The sequence below is a fragment of the Artemia sp. Qi Xiang Cuo genome, chromosome 9 (genome assembly GCF_049724085.1).
Source record: "Artemia sp. Qi Xiang Cuo chromosome 9, ASM4972408v1, whole genome shotgun sequence".
NCBI classification, from domain to species: Eukaryota; Metazoa; Arthropoda; class Branchiopoda; order Anostraca; family Artemiidae; genus Artemia; species Artemia sp. Qi Xiang Cuo.
The window spans coordinates 69,213,497-69,236,613 of record NC_142802.1 but is presented as its reverse complement, the minus strand read 5'-3'; the positions used below and the strand labels follow the sequence as shown (position 1 = coordinate 69,236,613).

The 23,117-nt window shown below is 35.9% G+C and overlaps 1 protein-coding gene across 3 annotated transcripts in view; it reads right to left on the bottom strand.

Moving 5' to 3' along the window:
- Positions 1-16,584, bottom strand: part of LOC148948976 (uncharacterized) — a 59,837-nt gene extending 43,253 nt beyond the window's left edge. For 2 of the 3 annotated variants that reach the window (XM_089094157.1, XM_089094159.1), the window contains exon 1: positions 16,454-16,584. The gene's annotated coding sequence lies outside the window, so the exon portion shown is untranslated. Of the gene's footprint in view, positions 1-16,342; positions 16,428-16,453 lie in introns of those variants that run through there. The other variant, XM_089094158.1, reaches the window with a different exon arrangement.
- Between the last annotated feature and the right edge of the window lie 6,533 nt (positions 16,585-23,117).

Below are 23,117 nucleotides of genomic sequence, written 5' to 3'. Positions count from 1 at the left end.
AAAATTATCTCAAAATTTTGACTCCATTGTGTTTGGGAAATGGTGGGCGTGAGAGGGGGGTTAGTTGCCCTTCAATTACTTTCAACTATTAAAAAGTGCACTAGCCCTTTCAATTTCCGATCGAGTGAGCCCTTTTTGAAGTTTTACAACAACACTTTCTATAAAAAAAAACTTTATAAACCCCCAGGGTATAACTTACAACCCTTACCCTATGGGCTGTAGGGGGAGTGTGATTCTTAAAGATTTAATTCTCTGCCCTATAAGGGATGTTGAACAGAATGGCGGTCTAAAAAGTATGTCTGGATGTTTATTGGAACATGGTGGGTGTAAGAGGGGGTTTACTTGCCATCCAATTCTTTTCAACTATTAAAAAGGGCACTAGCCTTTTGGATTTCCAATCGAATGAGTCCTTCTTGAAGTTTATACTAAAACACTACAAAAACCTTATTTGCCCCAAGGGCATAACTTACAACCCTTGCCCTGAGGGGTTTGGGGGGTTGTCATCTTCAAAGACCTAATTTCCAGAACTTTCAACTACGTTGAAAGTTCTGAACTTGAGAACTTGAAAAGAAATGGCTATCTCAAAATTTCTTTTGTATGTGTTTGGGGAAATGATGGGCATGAGAGGGGGTTTAGTTGCCCTCCAATTACTTTCGACTATTAAAAAGGGCACTAACCATTTCAATTTCCAATCGAAGAAGCCCTTTTTGAAGTTTTTATGACAACGCTTTCTATAAAACCTTATATGCCCCCAGGGCATAACTTACAACCATTGCCATGAGGGCTGTGGCGGGGTTGTCATCCTTAAACACGTAATTTCCAGAACTTTCAACTACGTTGCACAAAATGGCTATCTAAAATTTTTGATTGGATATGTTTGGGGAAATTGTGGGCGTCAGAGGGGGGTTAGTTGCCCTCCAATCACTTTCGACTACTGAAAAGGGCACTAGCACTTTGAATTTTCAATCGAGTGAGTCCTTTTTCAAGTTTTTACGACAAAGCTTTCAACAAAAACCTTAGATACCCCAAGGGAATAACTCATAATCCTTGCCCCGAAGACTGTGGGGGGAGTGTCCCGTTCAATAATATAATATCTAGAGCTAAATCCTTTGCCCTGAGGGTTTGGGGGGTTGGCATCCTCAAAGACCTAATTGCCAGAACTTTCAACTACGTTGAAAAAAATGGCTATCTCAAAACTTTGATTCGATGTGTTTGGAAAAATGGTGAGCGTGGAAGGGATGTTAGTTACCTTCCAATCACTTTCGACTATTAAAAAGGGCTGTAGCCCTTTGAATTTCCTTTGAAGTTTCCCTTTTTGAAGTTTCTACGACAACGCTTTCTATAAAAACCTTCTATGCCCCCAGGATATAACTTACAACCCTTGCCCTGAGGGATGTGGGGGTTTGTCATCTGTAAAGGCCTAGTTTCCAGAACTTTCACCTACGTTGAACAAAATGGCTATCTCAAAGTTTTGATTGGATGTGTTTGGGGGAAAGATGGGCGTGAGAGGGGGGTTAGTTTCCCTCCAATCACTTTCGACTATTAAAAAGGGCACTAGCCCTTTGAATTTCCAATCAAATGAACCTTTTTGGACTTTCTACAACAAAGCTTTCTACAAAAACCTTATATGAACCGAGGGCATAACTTACAACCCTTGCCCTGCGGGCTGTGGGGTGAGTGTCCTCCTCAAAAACATAATTTCTATCTGGATATCAACTACGTTGAACAAAATGGATATCTCGAAATTTTGATTGGATATGTTTGGGGAAATGGTGGGCGTGGAAGAGGGGTTAGTTGTCTTCCAATCACTTTCGACTATTAAAAAGGGCACTAGCCATTCTAATTTCCAATCAAATGAGCCCTTTTCGAAGTTTCTGTGACAATTCCTTTGATACGAAGTGTCCAGGTCTAGAATAAAAAAAATACATTGTGCCAACATCGTTTTTTAGTTAGGCAGCGCTATTGCACTGTCTATGATAGTTTTGGTTATTGGTACGTATACAGACGTTTTCAGGGGAGGGTTTTTTAGGGGGTGGGGTTTGGGGGTATTGGGTTACGTGGGGTGATCTTTCCATGGAATTATTTTTCACGGGGGAAGAGAATTTCCACAAGTTTTTTTCAACTGAAAGTAAGGAGTAACATTAAAACTTAAAACAAACAGAAATTATTACGTATATGAGGGGGTTCTTCCCCTCCCCAATATCTCGCTCTTTATGCTAAAATATTTTTAATAATTTCAAAAGAGTTATTTATTCTAATTAAACGGATTTTGTGATTCAGGGGTCATTCTTAAGGAATTGGAACAAAATTTGAACTTTAGCGTAAAAAGCGATGAATTGACGAGGGGGTGAACCCAACATATTACCTATATGAGGAATTTAGCCCCCTCGTCAATATCTCGCTCTTTACGCTAAAGTTCAAATTTTGTTAAACAATGGCCAATATAAGTAATAATTTGTTTGTGTTATTTTCTGGCGTGATTAAGTGATAATAAACCAAAGATATTGTATTTCTTCGGCTTGTGGTTGTTATTAAATAAAAAACAAGTTTTTTTCCAACCGAAAGTAAGGAATAACATTAAAACTTAAAACGAACATAAATTATTGCTTATACCTTTTAAAGATTTTTTTCTTTCATTCATTTCAGTCATTTGAGAATTGCTCAACTTGTGACTTTTTTTTTCATAAAAATAGCTTTGACCTCTTTGGCCGTTTTGTTACTATACCTTACAAAATTAGTTCCGGATATATGCTAAATTAAGTTACGTGGGAGAATCTTTCCATGGAGATAATTTCTCTTAGAGGAAGGGAATAGTCCGTGGAGGGGGATCTGGATTTCCGTACATAATTTAAAAAACGATCAGAAATTAAATAAAAACAAGTTTTTTTTCAACTGGATATGAGAAGTAACATTAAAACTTAACAGGAACAGAAAATATTACATATATGAGATGGGTTGCCTCTCCTCAATAGCTCGCTCTTACGCTAAATAATCTTATTTAACTTTTAAAAGAGGTTATTATTCTAATTAAACGGCCTTTGTGATTCAGGAGTCAGTCATAAACAACTGGAACAAAAATAAAACTTAGGTCATTATTAGAAAAAAAGTAAAATTAATATGCAAATTTCGTTTTGATTATTCATGTACTGTGAGCCAAGATTCAAAACCTGCATTAATTAAAACAAAAAATCAGAAATTAAATAAAAAAAACAAGTTTTTTTACTGAAAATAAGCAGCGATATTAAATTTTAGAAGGAACATAAACTGTTCCATATATGAAACGGGCTGCCCCCTCCTTAACGCCCTGCTCTTTACGTTTAAGTTTTTTTTATTGTTTTATAAAGTAGATTTGTGAGAAAGAGTCAAACTTTAGCTTAAAGAGTGGGGCAATGAGGATGGGACAACCCCTTTCATGTAAGGAATAATTTATTTTCGTCTTAAGTTTTAATGTTGCTCCTTACTTTCAGTTCAAAAAAACTTGCTTTTTTTATTTAATCTCCTGTTTAAGTCAGAGGCGATTGTAGAGCATTGCCTATAGTAAAGACCCATGAGGGTTCAAAGTAAAGTATTAAATTCAAAGTATATACGGGGGGGGGGTGGGAATCGAGAAAACTTTGGGGGGGATTAGTCAATCGGAAATCGAAAATTCCAGTGCCCTTTTCTAAGATTTAGCCTGCTTTTCAACCAATTGCTACCGAATGAGTTGTTACTGACTACAGTGTCTTTAAGAAATTCTTATTCTAGTTTAACTGCCCTTGTGTTTCAGCAGTTGTTTTGAAAGAATCTTCAGATAAATACAGTTAATTTTAAGGGAGGGACGAGGGGGGTGGAGAGAAAAATTGATATATAATCCTCAGGGCCGTATGCAGGACTTTTGTTTGGAAGGGTATTTCTTGGGAGGGAGGGGGGCTCACCCAAATCGAAGCTGAGCAGGAAGGAGAGGAGCTAGATCCTGTTGAAGACTTGTGAGTTTGTGAGTTGAAGAATGTGAGTTTGTGAGTTGGTCTTAATGACGAAAAGTGACTGAATATTTTACTATTATAATCAAGTGCTACGTTCATCAAAGTGTTACAAACCACTTATTTACTTTTATTCGGTGCTTTTATAAATAAATAAAAATAAATAATATGTATATGATATGAAAAATATGGTTGAATGGGACTATTTAAATATGAAATTCCATTAGGGTAACATTTCTTAGGTTTAAATGTAGGAAAAAAATGTTAGTATGATTTTACTGCCAAATAATGGTAAATTTGATTTTCTTCTTTTTTCAAAATGGATGTCCAAAATCAGACACTGTCCAAGGGCTGAGGTACTACCCTAGGTACAAGATTACGAAAGGGATAAACTAGACTGTTAATTAAATTGATGAAATTTTAGTAAGAGCATTACCTTTTTTAAGCCCATGAAAATCATAATCATCGAAAAACTTCATTAAAAACTGAAAGTGATGCTTAAAAAGGATTGCTCAACAGGTCTTGTACCTACAAGGGAACCCTAAAACACCAATAAAATTTGGAAGAAGAAGAAGAATTTATTGAAAAAAAAACATATCAACAAAAAATTATTGCTGCCTCCCCTAAAAAGCAAAGCTTGTCCGTGGGGGAGGTAAATTTTACCCTATATTTTCTAAAGAGTAATATAGTTTACCCTATTTTACCAATTTTACCTTGTTGTATTAATTTTACTTACAACACTATTTGGTACTAAAGTTCGATAATAAATAATTTAAGTTTCATAATAAAGTTTTTAGTTTTTAATGCCAAAATTTGCTTATTTTGTTAATAATGAACCTGAGAGTTATATCAGAGATGTCCCTAACTACAAAATTTGAAGCACACATTTTTTCATAAGTATACATATTAAACCTTGTTCAAGCTCAGATATGTACAGAGATTTTGATTCTGTAATAATACAGGGAACAGAATAGGACCCTCGGGTACATACCGCCTCAGGCAGTTAACATAAAAATGCATGCTATCATTCAGTTAATTATCATTCAAAGATTAAAATATTCAAATTTAATCCTTAAAAAACATAGATATTGTGGTAGACAGTCCTAAACAAATACATACTAAGTAAATCTCTTACAGATGGTGACTGATTTGCACCAAATTTGAACCAAGTCTAAAAAAAAAGACTTCCTCTTGAACAAGACATTCAAGTAATTGAACAAATTGATAAAACAAAAACCTAAAAAAAATACAACAAAAAGATTTATTTAACCAATCTACAAAAAACTTTTATCATTCAGCATACAACAATGCTTTAAGAAAATCTAAGGACTTTGATCATACTGCTCAGACATTTATAACATATAAGAGTGTTAGGAGCCTCCATATTTTGCATTCAACAACTTCCAGATTAAGTAGGCCTATCCATTCAAACATTCAAAACGAGACCTGTATCTACAAATTTAGACTTTGTACATTTATAATTGAAAAAGTATAAACAAATAAAATTCGGTTTTGAAGTTTTATCTGAAGCTTCCAATGCAAAATTGATCTCTAGTTTTGCAATATTGTAATTAAATAAAAAAGCATACACAAATATAATTTAGTTCTGAAGTTTTATTAGAAGCATTCAATGCAATATTGATCTCTAGTTTTGCAAAATTGTAATGACAGTTGTAATTATATGTAGCCTATATTGGTGAGGGGTGCTAAAATTGATAAGTCTAAAGAAGTGTTGAGAAGTACTGAGCGTTTTTGCACTTTTTGCCAATATCAGTGAGCAGTAAGAATCATGGATGCCCATAAGCTGAATTCCAGGGGGAAGCTTTCCTGGTCTAATTGACACTTTTAATGCTATATAATAAAAATCTCAAAACAAATATATAAAAATAAGGCAGCATCATTCAGCCAAGAGGGGGCTAGTGCCCCCTCCAGCCCCCTCCCCTTATGGACGCCCATGGTAAGAATTAAGCAAAACAAACAATCTGAGCAGAGCAATAACAAAATTTGAAACTGATCCTTAGCAAATTTATTAGCCTAAAAAACAGGGTTAAAGTTAAAAAATACACATATAAAATAGAAATACAGTGAGGGATATAAAAGTGCAACTTAATTGATAAAAAGCAACTGCTTAATACTATCAGTTACAGTACTAGGAGTGACTTAATAAAGAGTGTCCTGGCTCCCATGTATCCCCCCTGGCTACTTTATATGGAAGGGATGGCTATAGAAACTAGGCAGGGGTGTTAGAAACTAGTACCCTTTTGAAGGGTCAAATATAAATGTAGGCCACTAGGGTGTAAATTCAAAGTAAAGCATCAAAGAAACTTTGGTACGTTACTTTTGAAACTTTTGTATTACTAAATATTGCTATTTCATTTCCTCTTTAAAAGTTATATCTGAAGTATCATCACAACCATTTATCCATAAAAAGTAATTAAAATAGTTCTTATTTTTGACTTAACGATCCATTTGAACTTCCTTTTTTTAAGCAGGAGATGGGAGAGGGCCTTAAAATAGGTTTAAGAACTTTTTGGTCCCTGATTGGTTTGAAACTGAATCCCATTACTTTGTTTTGTGAATTTGTCAAAGAGAAGCCTGCTGTCTCCAAGTATTATATTAGACCATGGATAAATGACAGAATGGTCTACTTTATAAAACAGCATGATAAACTATAAAAGAAGAAACTTCTATGCAAATGTCTGAAGCTAAGAAATCTTTGTCAGTAAAATTTGTAAACAAATTAAAAGATCATGGGCTTTAGGAGAAAAAAACTTAATAGCCTACTTTGGATGCTAAAAAAATTATCACAGTGTTCAAAAACTTTAAAGTAATATATCTCTAGCATTCCCCTAATGAACAGTCAAGTTGACAAAGTTAGTGTAACTCTAGCTAATAACTATTTTACTTCTATTTGTCTCAGTAAAAATATTTTTCTATATCTGCCCGAAAATGAATTATATTAATCAAATTGTCAACAACTGTCTAGATATGAAAGAATGAGCTCAAATGATATATATTGTTACTACCTGGATTACCTCTGTAGTAGCAATTGTACACTTGGTGTGTTTTCATTTTACATTCCATTCATTTTGGTTATGATTTATTTTGAAATTCTATCATTTCTATTTGTTTGGCTTTTTTACTTGTCTTCTTGTTTAAATTTTTTATTTTCTTATTTTGTCCCTGCTAAAGATGTCTTATTTTATAGAGGCAAAATATTTACACACATGTTATCTATAGAAACACATGTTTCCTATAAAGCTCAAATTGTTTGTTTTGTTACTAACTGGATTATTTTATGAATAGCAACTGTATTTGGCTTCTTTTCACTTTCATGATCTTAATGTTTTAGCTTCTCTTTTTCACTTTTCTGTTGCCTTATTTCATTTATACTAAGATATGTTCTTTGAAACAAGTGAAATTTTTGTGATTGTTTCTTCCTTGTCTATTTCACTGTTCTTGAAGCACTACTACAGCTACTAGCAACTCATTGCAGTTCCAAGATACACGAGGCCAACACAGCTAAGCACACTCCTCCTTCATCCCAATCTATTCAAAGGCCCCCTCTTTACACCCTCCCAGGAAGTACCCATTTTTCTTAAATCTTTCTTTACAACATCCTCCCATCCCAATTGGGGATAACCTACTTTTGTTTGGCAGACAAGGACAATCTTTGTCTTATCCTTGAAATGTTTCTTAGCCATCCAAACGTTTCTATCACTATAGCCCTAGAAAGTGGGAGTGAACCACATTTTTGTACAGATTACTGTTTGAGACATGGTAAGTCCGTGAGGAGCCCAAGACAGTCTGTGGGCAATTTCTCCGGAAAACATCTAGCAAATCCTCCTCCATTTTCTCAGCGTGCCCATGCTTCAAACCATACTGAACTACTGTCATCACTGTGGCTTCCAATATTCTAATCTTGGTTTGTAGACTCATCTTCCCATTTTTCCAAACTTTCTAACTGTGAAAAAACAAACTGGGCCCTGGTTATTCTTCTTTTAATGTCTTCACTTCGCCCCCTATCTTTACATATAGTACTACCTAGGTATGTGAAGCAGTCCATTTGGCCAGTCTTCTTGTTGCTTAACATCATCTTTTCACCTTCACTTATCTCTAGTCTTAGTAACTTAGTCTGCTTAACATTAATCTTCAAACCTATTCTTGAACCTTGAAGTTGCAAAACATCAAAAAGTTCATTCATTTTGCTAAAATTCTCATCTAGAATGTTTAGATGAACACAATAATCTAAGTCTAGGAGAGTTTTACTTCGCTATTTTATTCTGTGTTTTCCCATTGCTTTTGCTGTCTTCCTTAGGACAAAGTCCATCAAATGGTCAATACAAATGGGGATGGAATGCAACCCTGATTAACTTCTGATTTAATACAATGCCAGCTACTAGCCTCCTTTCCCACCTTAACTGCAGCAATGTTATTCTTGTACATAGCATTCATCATTTTAATGTATTAATTTAAAAAACTTTTTCCACAAGACTAGTTCTTCAAAGAAAAGTAAAAGAGCTTCATTAAGCGAAGAATAAACAAAATTAAGTCAAATAATCTTCCAAGCGTAAAACTCCCACAAATCACTATCAATAAACAAATGAAACGCAAAACGAACAGAAATTACAATAAATAGCTTAATCAAACTCAAAACAAGCAAAAATTAACACAAGTAGGGCTGATAACCCCCGTGCCTTCTCAAGACTAGGACACAATTTGCGCTGTACTGAAAAAAAAAATGACCATGGATTATCAGTTTTATTGACATATACTGACATTTGTTTCTTAAGGTTTTGATAAGTTTTTATTTGTGAAAGTAAGAAAGTTGAAAGCATTTCAAACGTGTTTTGTTTTCAGTGAAGCGCAAATTGTGTTCTGGCCTTGAGAAGGCATGGGGGTTGTGTTTCATTTATTTATTGATAGTGATTTGTGGTAGTTTTAACCTTGGAAGATCACTTGACTTAATTTTGTTTTCAGTGAAGCGCAAATTGTGTTCTGGCCTTGAGAAGGCATGGGGGTTGAGTTTCATTTATTTATTGATAGAAGATCACTTGACTTAATTTTTCCTCGTTCTTGGCTTGGAGCTCTTTACTTTTCTTTGAAAAACTTGTCTTGTGGAGAAAGTTTTTTTAATTAATTTCTGTTAGTTTTTTATTGACATAGTCTTTTTCATGAAAAAATAATATTGTAAATCTTTTCAGTTTTTTCTATATGAATCCATAGTATGGGTTGTTTTTTGTATGTTGGGGAAAATTTTTCAAAATTTCTGTATCCTGGCACAAACAGTATAATTTTTAATTTAATTTTATAGCTGCTGAAGTTGATCTGAAAAATAAAATTTAATACCATTTCCAAAAGATTCTATCTATGCTCTTTGACAACCTGGACAAACTTACACTCTTTTTATTTATTTAAATTGTAAGAGCAGAAATAGTATAAGTAATAGTATTAGCACCAAAAGTTTTAACTTCATTCTCCCAGTTGTTCTTGATATATTGCTGAAGTGTCTTCTTGGCAACCAAATGTACAATGCCTTTTGATTTAGTTAAAGAAACATTTAGTTTTAAAGCATAGTGGGGCAATTGCATAATTGTGGGGGATTGACATCAGTTGATGGACCATTCTACTATGCTGAACAAAATGGCTGTCTCAAAATTTGGACTGGATACGTTTGGAAAATAAATGGGCTTGAAAGAAGGGCTGCTTGCCCTCCAGTCTCTTGTTACACTTAAAAAGACCACCAGACACTCGCGCTGTAATTGGAGTGCAAGGTGGAGGACCTCCCCTTTATACATCTAGTAAAAACATTTTAAACAAGTAAAAACAAAGTGAAAACATTTTAAATGTATTTTGTTTTCAGTAAAGTGCAAATTATGTTCTGGTCTTGAGAAGGAATGGGAGTTGTCAATGACATAAATTCCTGAATTTTCAACTCTGCTGAACAAAATGGCCATATCAAAATTTTGACTAGATGTGTTTTGGGAATTTATGAGCATGAGGGGAGGGGCTTGTTGCCCTCCAATCACTTTTGACTATTAAAAAGGACATTAGTCCTTTCAATTTCCAATTTAATGAGCTCTTTTTAAAGTTTCTACAACAACAAATGGTCATCTCAAAATTTCTATCAGTGTATTTTTGGAAAATACGAGAAGTGAGGGGTATCCACCCTCCAATCACTCTGAGTCTTAAAATATGCACTAGTACTTCTGGTTACCAATTCAATGAACCCCCTCTAAAATTTATACGATCACCCTTTCTTATGTGCCTTATATGCCCCCAGGGCATAACTTACACCCCTCTGGGGGGTTGCCATGCTCAAAAACATATTTGCTGGACCTTTCAATTATGTTGAAAAAAATGGCTATCTCTGTCATTTCTGTCATGTGCATTTTGGGATAACCCAAGGTGTCGGGAGGGGGGAGATCTACCCTCCAATCGCTCGGGCACTAGAACTTCTGATTACAAATGCAATGAGCCCCCTCAAAGTTTATACAATCACCCATTCTATATGTACCTTATATAGTCCCAGGGCATAGCTTAAAACCCCTACCCTGAGGGTTGTCATCCTCAAAGACATAATTCCCTGACCTTTCAATTACCGTTGAACAAAATGGCTATCTCAAAATTTTGATTAGATGTGTTTGGGGAGATTGTGGGTGTGGGAGAGGGGTTAGTTGCCCTCCAATCACTTTCGACTATTAAAAAGGGCACTGGCCCTTTCCATTTCCAATCGAATGAGCCCTTTTTGAAGTTTAAAATACGCACTAGAAGTTTTGATTACCAATCTAATGAGCAACCTCCGTCATTTTTACAATCACCCTTCTTTATGTATCTTATATGCCCCCAGGGCATAACTTGAAACCCTTGCCCTGAAGGTTCTGGGGGGTTGTCATCCTCAAAAACATAATTTTCAGATGTTTCAATTACGTTAAAAAAATGGCTAGCATTAAATTTTTACTGGATGTGTTTGAAGAAATAGTGGACGTTGGAGGGGGGTTAGTGACTCTCCAAACACTTTTGACCGTTAGAAAGGGCACTAATCCTTTCAATTTCCAATCGAATGAGCTCTTTGCAAAGTTTCTACAACAACAAATGGCCATCTGAAAATTTTTACCACATGCATTTTGGGAAAATACGAGGTGTGGGGGGATATTCCCTATTGCCCTGAGGGCTGTGAAGGGGAGGTTGTCATCCTCAAAGATATAATATCCGGTCCTTTCAATTATGCTGAACAAATTGGCCATCTCAAAATCTTAATTCGATGTGTTCAGTGAAATGGTGGGCATGGGAGGGAGGTTAGTTGCCCTCCAATCACTTTTGACTATTAAAAAGGGCACTGGCTCTTTCAATTTCCAATCGAAAAAGCTGTTCCAAAGTTCCTACAACAACAAATGTCCATCTCAAAAATTTCTATCAGATGCATTTTGGAAAAATACAAGGTGTGGGGGGTATCCACCCTCTAATCACTCTGAGTCATAAAATATGCACTAGAACTTCTGATTACCAGTACAATGAGCCCCCTCCAAAATTGATACGATCATCCTTTCTATATGTACCTTATATGCCCCCAAGGCAAAACTTACAACCTGAGGGCTCTGGGGGGTTGTCATCCTTTGACATATTTTACGGACCTTTCAATTAAATTGAACAAAATGGCTATCTCAAAATTTTGATTGAATGTGTTTGGGGAAATGATGGGCTTGGGAGGGGGGTTAATTGCACTCCCATCACTTTTGATTATTAAAAAGGGCACTGGCCCTTTGAATTTCAAACCACATGAGCTGTTTTTGAAGTTTCTACAACAACAAATGATCATCTCAAAATTTTTATCAGATGCATTTTGGGAAAACCCAAGGTGTGGAGGGGGGGGGGTATATACATTATATCCCTGAGTATAACTTACAACCCCTGTCCTGAGGGCTGAGGGGGGGGGAGTTGTTATTCTCAAAGACATAACTTCCAGACCTTTCAACTACATATCCACTCTCCAATCACACTGAATCTAAAAAAAGGCACTAGAAGTTCTGATTACCAATCCAATGAACCCCCTCCAAAGTTTATACAATCATATTTTCTATATATACCTTATATGCCCCCAGGGCATAACTTACAAACCTTGTCCTGAAGGCTATGGGAGGGAGGGGGTGTCATCCTCAAAGACACAATATCCAAACCTTTCAATTACATTGAACAAAATGGATATCTCAAAGTTTTGATCAGATGTGTTTGGGAAATGGTGGGCGCGTGAGGGGGGGGGGGGGGGTTTGTTGCCCTCCAATCATTTTCTACTACTACTACTTCTAACAACTCATCGCAGCACCAAGCCGTCTGAGGCCAACACAGCTACACACGCTCCTTCTCCACCCCAATCTATTCGATTATTAAGAAGGGCACTAGTCCTTTCAAAGTCCTTGCCATCTCAAAATTTCTATCAGGTTCATTTTAGGAAAATGCAAGGTGGGGGTGTGTCCCCTTGCCCTGAGGGCTGTGAGGGAGAGGTTGTCATCCTCAAAGACATAATATCCAAACCTTCCAATTATGTTGAACAAATGGCTATCTCAAAATTCTGATTGGATGTGTTGGGGGGAAAGGTGGGCGTGAGAGGGGGTTAGTTGCCTTCCAATCACTTTTGACTATTAAAAAGGGGATTGGCTCTTTCAATTTCCAATCAAATGAGCTGTTTCAAAGTTTCTACAACAACAAATGGCCATCTCAAAATTTCTATCATATGCATTTTGGGAAAATACGAGAGGTGTGGGGGGTATCCACCCTCCAATCACGCTTCTTTATGTACCTTATATGCCCCAGGGCTTAACTTACAACCTTTCTCTGAGGGCTCTGGGGGGTTGTCATCCTCAAAGACATAATATCCAAACCTTTCAATTACATTGAACAAAATGGCTATATCAAAATTTTGATTGGATGTGTTTAGAGAAATAGAGAGAGTGGGAGGGGGTTAGTTACCCTCCAATCATTTTCGACTATTAGAAAGAGCACTAGTCCTTTCAACTTCCAATTGAATAGGCTTTTTTCAAAGTTTCTACAACAACAAATGGCCATCTCAAAATTTCTATCAGATGCATTTTGGGAAAATACAAGATGTGGGGGGGTCTCACCCTCCAATCACTCTGAATCTTAAAAATGGCACTAGAACTTTTGATTAACAATCCAATGAACCCCCTTCAAAGTTTATATGATCACCTTTTTGACACATACCTTATATGTCCCCAGGGCATAACTTACAACCCTTGTCCTGAGGGCTGTGGTGAGTTGTCATCATCAAAGACATAATTTCCAGACCTTTCAACTACATTGAACAAAATGGTTATTAAAAATTTTGAGGGACATGGTGTGTGTGCAAGGGGGGTTAGTTGCCCTCCAATCACTTGCAACTATTAAAAAGAGCATTAGCCTTTTCAATTTCCAACCAAATGAGCTTTTTAAAAATTTTCTATGACAAAAATGGCCATCTTAAAATTTCTATCAGATGCATTTTGGGAAAATACAAGGTGTAGGGGGTGGTAGCCACCCTCCAATAGCTCTGAATCTGAAAAAAGGGCACTGGAACATCTGATTACCAATCAAATGAGCCCATTCCAGTTTCTACAATCAAATTTTCTATATGCACTTAATATGCCCCCAGGGCACAACTTACAACCCTTGCCCTGAGAGCTGGGGGGTTGTGATTCTCAAAGACATACTTTCTGTCTTTGAGAATGGCCATCTCAAAATTGTGATTGGATGTGTTTGGAGAAATGGTGAGTGTGGGAGGGGAGTTAGTTGCACTCCAATCATTTTTAAAAATAAAAAGGGCACTGGCCCTTTCAATTTCCAATCAATAAGGCTGTCTTTGAAGTTTCTATGAACACAAATGACCATCTCAAAATTTCTATCAGATACATTTTGGGAAAACCCAAGGTGTGGGGAGGGGGTATATACCTTATATGCCTCAATATTTTGATTGGATGTGTTTGGAAAAATTGTGGGTGTGGGAGGGGGGTTAGTTGTCCTCCAATTGCATCTGACTATTAAAAAGAGCACTAGACCTTTCAAGTTCCATCAAATGAGCTTTTTTTTGAATTTTCTACAACAAAAAATGGCCATCTCAAAATGGTGGCCATCATCAAATGGTGGGAGTGGGAGGGGGGTTTATTGCCCTCCATTCACTTTTGACTATTAAAGAGGGCACTAGCCCTTTCATTTTCCAATCAAATGAGCTCTTTTTGCAGTTTCTAAGACAACAAATGGCCATCTTAAAATTTCTATTGAATGCATTTCAGGAAAATACAAGGTGTGGAGGGGCTCATTGAATTGGTAATCTTAAAAAGGGCACTATAACTTCTGATTACCAATCCAATGAGCCCCTCCAAAGTTTATACAATTACCCTTTCTATATATACCTTATGTGCCCCCCAGGGCAAAACTTACAACCCTTGCCCTGAGGGCTGTGGGGGGAGGGGTGGGGGGTTGTCATCCTCAAAGACATAATTTCTAGATTTCATTTAACAAAATGGCTATCTCAAAATTTTGATTGGATGTGTTCGGGGAAGGGGTGGGTATGGGAGGGGGTTAGTTGCACTCTGATCACTTTTGATTATTATAAAGGGCACTAGCCCCTTCAGTTTACAATCAAATGAGCCCTTTCAAAGTTTCTCTGACAACTCCTTTGATACAAAGTGCTCTGGTCTAAACACACAAATAATACATTGTATCCACAATGCTCTTTACTTAGGCAGCACTATTTTTGCTGCCAAGGATTTATATGGTATACCATACAAGGATAGCTCTTCTAACAGCTAAATTAAATACTTGCACACATTCTATAAAAATGAGGACTAAAGGGGTTTGATGACTCAGGCACTTCTTAATTATTAATCTATGAGTGAAAATTTGGTCAACACATTCTCTGTACTTCCTAAAACCATACTGTTCTTCTCTTAGAAATTTAGCCAGGGTAAAAGACCTCTTTTTGGGAAAGACAACTTTTCTTTGGCATTCTAGATAAATATCAATGGGTTTTTGGACTACCCCTCTTTTACTAAAGTATGACACAATTCAAGTGTAGAACCAATCACCTCTCACCAGAGCCAGCCCAGTGGGAGTAATTTATCATCATAAACTCAATGTTTGGTCTCTGTTCTGACAAGCAATTGAAATGAAAAATATATGTATATATAGGCTATAATATTTATGATTTATAGAACAAATATCAAGAACTAAAAGATAATTTTTTAGAATCAGAAGGCAATCAGCTTTCTGTTAAAATGTGAATAAAACTGAAATACTAAAAGGATATATACTTCATATTGGATAATTGGTATTTCCAAAAGAGGTTCTTCTAGGCAAGTCCATAAACTAATAATTTCAAGTGTTTGATCTTAAATAATTTAGTAATAGCCATATTGTTGCATAGCTCAGGTTTTTAGCTATCAGAGCTTTGGTTACTATTGAGCCGGGTTGCTCCTTATAGATCTTTACCACAAACTGTTTGATAGCTACCCTTCCAAGACTCTTAACACACATAAAAATGCTCCCGTCCTTATTCTTCTGGAATCCCTAAGAAATCTTATCCGTGCTTTTAATTTGACCCCCCCCCCCACTAATAATATTTTCAAATAATATTGAAATTTTAGTTTCCTTTCAACTCAATTTTTAGTATGTAGTAGCTTATCTTAGCAAAAGTTCTAATGCAGTTTTATACACTTCTTTTACTCTTTAATCTCAACTATTACTTTTGTTTTTTTTAATATTTAATATTAATATTATTATTAATATTATTGACTTATAAATAAAGTAAACATGCCACTCGATGCCCTTTTTTATGCTCCTTCCAAATGTAATAATCATTATTGTCAGAAATGAATTTTATACCCCTATATATACCAATTCAAGGTAAATATTTGCACATTAGGGGGTGGGGGTAAATTTTATTTCTGATTTAAATGAGAGGTAAGTTTAAACTTTCCCTAACCCCCTTAATGTGCAAATATATACCCTGAATTGGTATATATAGGGGGTAGGGGGTAAAATTCATTTCTAACAAAAATGATTATTATATTTGAAAAGAGCATAAAAAAAGGAATCAAGTGGTATGTTTAATTTATTTGTAAGTCAATAATATGAATAACGAAATATTTACGAGAAAGTTCTTCACCCTACAGCATCTCTAAGTCTAAAAGTAACATTATACTAATTACTTTGTTTCTTATATAGACTAGGCTATGCTAATGTCACTCTTATCATCTTTGTTATAGAGAGGTTTAATTAATTTTCCTAAAATTGCTAGGTATTTACCTTTTTTCAAAATCTATATGCATTAGGCCTATCTTCAGTAACTTAAACCTAACCTCATAACCACCATATTTAAAAAACTCATTTACCACAATATTGCAACTTGGGCTGAATTAGCTTTTAATTCTTTCAGTGCTGAAACTAATTCTTCCTCATAAAATAAAATAAATCTCCCTTCATATCCAAAATGTCTAGCTTACCTTTTACTTAACTCCTTTAATACGCCTATTCAAATCAAGATCTTTTGAAGGGTTGGCAACTGCTGACTTCTAAAGAGTGCAAATCAAGGCCGAAAAAGAAGGATTTTGCACAGAGATAGTGCAAGTCAAAAGTTTTGCCCCTATCACTATTTTGACCACTCTATATGTAGATTAAAAATAAGTTATCCTGCGATCATTCAATATATTATCTTTAAATTTATCAAATATCATAGGCAGTGCAATAGCGCTAAGCCTCGTTTTCAGTTGTTCTCGTCTTTTCAGTTGTTCTTGTCTTTTCAGTTGTTCTCGTCTTTTCAGTTTGTTCTCGTCTAGTGCATCAAGCGTTTTCACAAAGCGGGTTCTCATGGAAAAGACGGGGTTGAAACTTCACAGCTGAAAACGCTTGATGCTGAGGAATAGAATTACCCTCTCAATTACTCGGACTATCTGTCTTGTTTTTTTTCTACAATTAGCCATGTATTGATGTCTACTGCAAAATAATTGATTTTCAATTCAAAATCAACTGTTTGGGATCCCAATGAGCAAACTTCATGGGCTGTGAATTCAGTGTGGTTAGCCATTTTTGAATTTACCACCAATGAACGCAGAACTCGGGTTTGAACCTGGTATTTCTGCGGGTTTAAGATTCAAGGAACCCGGGTTCAAACAAAGGGAGAACCCGGCAGCTGAAAACGCTTAGAAGCAGATTCCTGTTGAACCCACAACCCTAAAAACGCTTGATGTAAAACTCGATAGCAAACCCGTGTTCGAACCCGGTACCTGAAAACGAGGCCAAAGTAAAGAACGATTTTGGCAAGATGTTTTTTTTTCTTTTTTTTTTATGGTTTTAGACCAGGGCGCTTTGTATCGAAGGAATTGTCGTAGAAATTTGGAAAAGAGCTCATTTGATGAGAAATTGGAAGGGCTTGTGCCCTTTTTAATCGAAAGTGATTGGAAGGCAACTAACACCCTTTCCACGCCCACCATTTCACCAGAAACATCCAATCCAAATTTTGAGATAGCCATTTCGTTCAACGTATTTGAAATATCTAAAAATTATGTCTTTGAGGAGGACAATCCACCCAAAGTCCTCAGGGCAAGGGTTTAACTTTATGCCTTGGGGAAATGTAAGGTTTTTATTGAAATCGTTGTCGAAGAAACTTCAAATAGGACTCATTCAATGCGAAATTCAAAGGGTTAGTACCCTTTTTAAGAGTCGAAAGTGATTGGAGGGGGCAGCTAACCCCCCTCTCGGGCCCACTATTTTCCCAAACATATCTAATCATAAATGTTGGATAGCCATTTTGTTCAAGCTCGTTGAAAGTTCTGGACATTAGGTCATTAAAGATGGCAAACCACCACACCCCTAAGGGCAAGGGTCGTAAGTAATGCCTTTGGATCATATACGGTTTTTATAGAAAGTATTGTCGTAAAAACTTCAAAATGCGCTCATTCAATTTGAAATTGAAACGGCTAGTTCCTTTTTTAAGTATTTGAGTATGATAAACCTCTCAGAGCCCTCAGGGCAAGGGTAGTGAGTTATGCCCAGGGTACACATAAGGTTTTTATTGAAAGCGTTGTCGTAGAAACTTCAAAAAGGGCTCATTCAATTGGAAATTGAAGGGATAGTGCCCTTTTTAACAGTTGAAAGTGATCGGAAGGAAACTACCCCCCCCCTCTCCCACCGATCATTTCCCCAAACACGGGCAATCAAAATTTTGAGACATGCGTTTTGTTCAACGCAGTTGAAAGTTTTGGAAAATAGGTCTTTGAAAATTATAACACCCCTCCCCACACTCCTCAGGACAAGGGCTGTAAATTATGCCCTGGGGGGATATAAGGTTTTTATAGAAAGCGTTGTCGTAGAAACTTCAAAAAGAGCTCATTCAATTGGAAATCGAAAGGACTAGTGCTCTTTTTAATAGTAGAAAGTGATTAGAGGGCAACTAACCCCCCTCTCGCACCCACCATTTCCCCAAACACATCCACTCAATATTTTCAGATAGCAATTTTTTTCAACGTAGTTGAGAGTTATAGAAATTAGGTCTTTAATGATGACACCCCCCCCCCCACAGCCCTCAGGGTAAGGATTGTAAATTATGTCTTGAGGGCATATAAGGGTTTTACAAAAAACAGTATCGTAGAAACTTAAAAAAGGGCTCATTCGATTGGAATTTGAGAGAGCTAGTGCTCTTTTTAATAGTCTAAAGTGATTGAAGGGCAACAATCCCCCCTTTCACGCCCACCATGTCCCCGAACACATCCAATATCAATTTTGAGATAACCATTCTGTTCAACGTAGTTTAAAGTTCTGGAAATTGGATCTTTGAGGATGACCCCCCAACCCTCAGGGGAAGGGTTGTAAGTTATGCCCTGGGGCCATATCAGGTTTTTATAGAAAGTGTTGTCGTAGAAACTCCAAAAAGGGCTCATTCTATTAGAAATTGAAAGGGCTAGTGCCCTTTTTAATAGTCAAAAGTGATTGGAGGGCAGCTAAACCCTTCTCACGCCCACCAGTTTCCCGAACACATTTAATCAAAATATTTAAGATAGCCATTTTGTTCGACGTAGTTCAAAGGTCCAGAAATTATGTCTTTGAGGATGACACAACCCCTAAAGCCCCCAAGGCAAAGGTTGTAAGGTATGCCCTGGGGGCATATAAGGTTTTTATAGGAAGTATTGTCATAGAAACTTCAAAAAGAGTTCATTCAATCGGGAATTTAGAGGGCTAGTGCCCTTAATAATAGTCAAAAGTGATTGGAGCGCGAATGCCCCTCCCCCACCCATCATTTCCCCAAACACTTCCGATCAGCATTTTGATATAGCCTTATTGTTGAACGTAATTGAAGGGTCCGAAAATTCTATTTTTGAGTATGAATACCCCTCCCCCCCCACAGCCTCCAGGACTAAGGTTGTAAGTTATGCGCTGGGGGTATATAATGTTTTTTATAGAATATGTTGTCGTAGAAACTTAAAAAAGAGCTCATTCAATTAGGAATTGAAATGGCCAGTGCCCTTATTAATAATAAAAAGCAATCGGAGGTTAAATCCCCCCCCCCCTCACGCCCTTATTTCCCCAAACACTTCCAATCAACATTTTTATATAGCCATCTTGTTGAACGTAGTTGAAAGGTCTAGAAATTATGTTTTTGAGTATGACAGCCCCCCACAGCCCTCAGGGCTAAGATTGTAAGTTGTACCCTGGGGGCATATAACATTTTTTATAGAAAGCGTTGTCATAAAAAGTTCAAAAAGGGGTCATTGAATTAGAATTTGAGAGGGCTAAGGGCTATTGTCCTTTTAATAGTCGAAGGCGGTCGGACGAAGAATTACCCCCACCTTATACCTATCATTTCCCCAAACATTTCCGATCAACATTTTGATATGGCCATTTTGTTCAACGTAGTTGAAAGGTCTGGAACTTATGTCTTTGAGGATGACAACCCTCACCCTATAACCCTCAGGACATGGTTCCTCATCCCATAACCCTCAGGACAAGGGCCCTAAGTTATGCCCTTGCGGCATTTAAGGTTTTTATAGAAAGTTTTGTCGTAAAAGCTTCAAAAAAGGCTCATTCGATTGGAAATTGAAAGGACTAAAGCCTTTTTTTTAGTCAAAAGTGATCAGAGGGCAAATGCCCCTCCCCATGCCCATCATTTCCCCAAACACTTACAATCAAAATTTTGGGATAAAACATTTTGTCAAGCATATCAGAAAGGTCTGAAAATTATGTTTTTGAGGATAAAATTCCTCCCAGCTCTCAGGGCAAGGGTTGTAAGTTATCCTTGGGGACATATTAGGTTTTTTATAGAGAGCTCGGTCATATAAACTTCGGAGGGGGCTCAGTAGATTGGTAATAGGACACTCTAGTGCTATTTTTAAGAGGCAAAGTGATCGGAGGGCAGTTACCCTCTCCCCTCACACACGTCATATTGTCCCGGAATGCATCTAATAGAAATTTTGATAGCCATTCTATTCAAAATGGTCTAAATATCATATAAAAAGGTTCTTGGTGTTGAAACAAACCCCAGAGATTAGGGGCAAGGATTGTAAGTTATGCCCAGGGGTTATTTAAGGTTTTATGGATGGGATGGTTGTTTCACTTTAGAAGAGGCTCAGTCTTTCTTCCTGAAAAAGACTTTGTCAATACAAAACGAACAGAAATTAATTAAAAAAACTTTTCCCACAAAATAAGTTTTAAGAAAAAGTAAAGAACTCCATTAAACCAAAAATGAACAAAAATAGAATGCATTATCTACCAAGCATACCACTACCACAAATCAGTATCAATAAATAAATGAAATCCAAAATAATCAGAAATTAAAATAACTAACTCAAAACGAGCCAAACTTAAAACGAGCAGAAATTAATATGAGTAGGGTTCTAAACCCCATGTTTTCTAAAAGCCAGAATATAATTTGTAGGCTACTTAACTGGAAAAATTCTTTTAATTGTTTTCACTTTTATAACTTTAAGAAATAAAAAATTAATTAAAATTTTAAGGAACAAATATCAGCTTATGTATATTAAACTGAAAATGAACATTTTTTTTCAGTAAATCCATTTGAATTTATTTCAGTAAAGTACAAATTATATTCTGGCTTTTGGAAAGCATAGGGTATAGAACCCTACTGATATTAATTTCTGCTCGTTTTGAGTTTGACTCTGTTATTTATTTTAATTTCTGTTTTTTTGGGGGTTTCATTTATTTATTCATACTGATCTGTGGTGGTGGTATGCTTGGTAGATAATTTGATTCTATTTTGGATCATTTTTGGTTTAATGGAGATCTTTACTTTTTTTGAAAAACTTATTTTGTGGAAAGTTTTTTTAATTAATATGTAAAATAAAGTCAGGAGTCAACATAACTGAACCTTGATTTCCTACTTAATTGAATCTCTAAATTATAAGTTAGATAATAGTTCTCATTCTTTTCATAGATAAAAGGTAATGCTTTGCTAAAAATTTGTATATGTTGAGCTTGATTGCTTGGAACTTTAACTAAACTCTAGTTGACTTCACCAAACATTTAAATAAGTTTCTGTCTTCAATTTGTCTAAATTTCTTGAAAGGAATATGAGAAGTCCAAGTAACTAGTCATATAGGTGACTTCACTATAGTCAAGTCAAGTACCGCAACGTAGCAGCAAAACCAATTGGTGAACACATTCCTAGTCATAAAAAATAATTCTTCTTCTTCCTCTACTGTATTTTTTCCTTCTTTCCTATACGTGTAAATTTGTTTCCAATTCTTATATAAATGAGTAGTTTTCTGGGTATATTCTCAAAAAGTGGATAGCTACTTTTTTGATAAATGTACTGCTTTGCTTCGAGTACATTAAGTTTAAGTGTACTAATGAACATGAATGAATGTGAATGACACAAGACTTCTGAGAAATGGGTATTTTAGATAATATGAATCAGAGAAAAATGTCTGTCTGGGTAGTTTATCCAAATAACACAGAAGTGCAAATTTAAATTTGGTACAGTTTCAAAATAACATTAATAGCTTGTAAAAATGTTCAATGATACCAATGACGTAACATTTCATTTCGATGCATTTGCAAGATCTATTCAGGAGAAATCGGAACCCATCAATAACTAAACAGAATTTCATAAATACCTATAAAATTAATAAATCATATTCTTTATTATATTTCCAAGGAATGGTTGCGCCAATTAGCTTTTGACTTATTTTTGGTAAATTTGAATATCAGCGTTTTCATTTGCTGACTTTGATCTACTTCTTCTTAAATGGTCTGAATACTGGAAAGATGACTAGGGGAAGGCATAGGCAGAGATACCAAATATTATACCAACTAGCTGTTTTGTGTTTTGTACTGTGTCTTTTAGCTAGATTTAAGAAAATCCTGAAAACTTACCCGATCCTAATTCAGGGAACTTAAAATTAGAGGATGTTGCTGATTATCCCTAGATTTCTACGGAAAGCATAAAACTTGCCCCGGCTACTACCTTCTGAGCCAAAAATATTCAAATGAGACACTCCCAAATGGGCTGTAGAAATGGAAGTTATGGGGATCTTCAGGCTAGCTTTACTATGCAACCAATTTATCGGGGGAATTAACTTTTTGTAGAAAAAAAAACACGATTTAGAATCAGATCATATTATTTACAGATAAATATCAATGCTCCAGATATAGTCGATTTCAACTAAGTTTGGTTAATTAAACTTAAAAACCTTATATTATTTTTACTTTGGATTTCCGAATAAAAAGCTCAAGCTCAAGTAGCTCAACTTATAGAGCTTGAACTACGTTTATGAAAAAACAAAAAATTTATATTTTGAAATGGAAGAAAAGAGTGAATTTATAAAAAAAATCTGAAATTATCTTTGATATAAGAAACCACCTTCTTAATTCCCACTCCAACTCTTCATGATAAAGTTTTATTAGTGCACACCTAAAAGTTTTTTTCTACAAGAAATTGAGCCATTTGGTAAATGTGCATAATTTTTTTCGACTTATTGTTTGCTTTTATTATTAAATTAGCTTGAATTTTGAAACTACGATTTTTTTCAATCCAGTACACGGCATGTTCCGTTTATAACAAAAAGGGAATACTTGAATAATTATTACTATGATCCAACTTCAACGGGGTTGCAAATATCTCAAAACTGGAACAGAGTTTTGCATTTTAGCTATCAA